The sequence below is a fragment of the Pteropus medius genome, unplaced genomic scaffold, assembly GCF_902729225.1.
Source record: "Pteropus medius unplaced genomic scaffold, Ma_sr-lr_union100, whole genome shotgun sequence".
Lineage (NCBI taxonomy): Eukaryota > Metazoa > Chordata > Mammalia > Chiroptera > Pteropodidae > Pteropus > Pteropus medius.
In genome coordinates, this window is record NW_024349803.1 from 25,825,053 (window position 1) to 25,827,852 (window position 2,800).

The 2,800-nt window shown below is 43.6% G+C and overlaps 1 pseudogene; it reads right to left on the bottom strand.

Moving 5' to 3' along the window:
* Positions 1-1,695: 1,695 nt before the first annotated feature.
* Positions 1,696-1,814, bottom strand: LOC120582567 (uncharacterized; annotated as a pseudogene).
* Between the last annotated feature and the right edge of the window lie 986 nt (positions 1,815-2,800).

Genomic DNA, 2,800 nt, shown 5'->3' on the forward strand with positions numbered 1-2,800 from the left:
TTGGCAGTGGACATAAACCTGCACACAGATTCAGGAACCTGAGCCAAGCCAACAGAGGGTAAATCCACAGAAGCCCACGCTAAGAACCACCACCGTAGCCTTGTGAAAACTAAAGACAAGGAAAATACAGTAACGAGCAGCCAGAGAAACGATGCACACCTCCAGAGGAACAGCGAATCCGATGGCGGTGCACCCCTCATCCAAAGCCACGAGGGCCAGAAGCGGCACCGCTTTCAAGAGCTTAAGGAAAAGAACTGTCAGTAGCAAATAGAAACTAAGGGGAAATAAAGACATCCTCGAGTGAAGGAGAACTCAGAGAAATCGTGAGCCATCAGACCCACCCTTGAAGAGGGGCTCAAAGAAGCCTGCCAAACAGAAGCCGGAGGTAAGGGAAGGCGGGGAGGGACCTTCTGGAAGGAAAGAACCACGCGCTGCGGGAGGACGAAGGTGGCCGCGCCCGTGACCGCGCTGTGTTTACGGTGAACATGGCAGCGCCATCCGATGGGACGCAGACGAAACACTTCAGATGGTTACATTTAAAGCGGGAGGCTACAGAGCGCTGAGTGGAAGAAAGGTCTCTGCACGACATGCGGTGCTACAACGTCAATGCCAGGGAACTGGGTCGGTATCAGAAAATCTTCCCGTGTAATTCACCACGCCGACAGGCTGAAGAAGAACAATCACATTACCACATATACAAACTCATTTGGGAAAAGTATTTGACAAAATTCTACACCCATTCATGATGAAAAGATAAAAACACTGTGAAACACAGCTCACGACCTACTGAATGGCCGATGACCGAACGCTTTCTCCCCAAGACTGCACACAAGGTGAAGAGTCTGCTCGCACCGCGGCGACACAACGCGGGCCTGGAAGTTCCAGTCAGAGTGATGCGGCGAGAAAGACAAAAGGCACAAAGCTTCGAAGGAAAAAAAAAACCATTTCCACTTGCAGGTGCCATGAATGTCCACGTAGTAAATCTTAGGAAGTCTACAAAAGTCCCCTCGAAGTAATAAGTGCATTTAGCAAGGCAGCGGGACACAAGGTCAACACAAGAAACTCATATACTGCCAATAAATGTGCAGATAAAATTAAAAATACAATACCACTTACAATTACTCCAAAAATGTACTTAAGGATACATTTAAGAGAACGTATACGGGATCTGTGCCCTAAAAGTTAAATTATGCCAGTTTAAGAAAGCAAAGAAGACCATAATAGAGAGAGGCATATTACATTATGGAGACTCAACATAATAAAAATGTCAACTGGTCCCAAATTGATCTACCTACTGGTTTAATGCAATTTCTATCAACATTTCAGCAAAGATTTTGTGAATACAAAAGTTTCTTCTATAAATTCATATGTGAAGGGATGCAGTAAGGACAACTGAAAATCTTGACAGAAAAAATAGTGAGAAGAATTACTCTACGAACGTTGTCTTTCCATAGTGCTACAGAATCCACAGAAGGACATTCATAGAGGGACAGACACGCAGACCACGGGACAAAAGAGAGAATCCAGAAAGTGGGCCGTCCAAATATGTGAAATTGGTTTTACGAGGAGCAAAAGCAAATCAATAGTGGCTTTCAACAAACAATGCAGAAACAATCCAACATCCACGGGGGCAGAGGGGGTCGTCAGTCTAATCCTCTATCTTATACAAACATTTACACAAACCTTTTTTTTAAACGCCTACAGCAGCTGGTCTTCCTGGGTGGTCTCCCATGCAAGTACTAACCAGGCCCGACCTTGCTTAGTTTCTGAGGTCAGAGGAGATCAGGCGTGCTCAGGGTGGCATGACCGTAGACTATTATACAAACATTAACTTGATATGTAAACTTAAACGTGAAGCTAAATTTAAGATGCAAAACTATAAAAGTCTAGAAAAAACATAAGAAATCATTAGGATATAGTGCCAGGAAAAGGCTTCTTAGACTTGACACCAAAAGCATGATCCATAAAAGGAAAAATTGGCAAGCTGGACCTCATCAAAATTAAAAACTTTTCCTTTGTGAAAGATCCTGTTAAGAAGATGAAAATATAAGTTATATACCCAGAGAATATATTTGAAAATCATATAATTGACAAAGGATTAATATCTCAAATATGTAAAGGACTCTCAAAATTCAACATTTAAAAAAAGTTAAAAATGGCCAAAATCCATGAACAGGCATTTCACTGAAGTTCTACAGAAGGCAAGCACACATGTAAAAAGATGATCAACATCTTTGGCTATGAGGAAAATGCAGTGTAAAACCACATTGAGCTGCCGCCACACCACTATCAGAATATCGAAAATAAAAATACTGATAATACCAAATGCCCACACGGATGAGAAGAAACTGGATCAATCACACATCGCAGGGCAAACGTGAAACGGGGCAGCCGCTACGCAAAGTACTGCGGCGGTTCTTTTAAAAATCGAAATAGACTTAGCACACACAACCAAGCGATTGCGCACTTGGACATTTTTTACAGAGAAATGAAAACTCGTTTTCTCGCAAAAACTTGTACATGAATGTTGACAGAAGTTGTATTCGCCATACTTATTCTTATGTCCTCCAATGGGTGAATGTTTAGTAATTATGTCATATGCACAGGATGCTAACCATCAATAAAAGTGAGGTGTTGACCTATGCACGATCCTTACGAACAGTCACACAGTGAATGAGCCGACCCAGGAGTAAGCTGTAGGCGTCCACCTGCAGAAGAGCTGAAACGCCACGGTGCGGCGGTACAGAGAGACGACGGCCCAGGGGCAGGACAGCCGAGGCGCGTGCGACACCCGATGCGC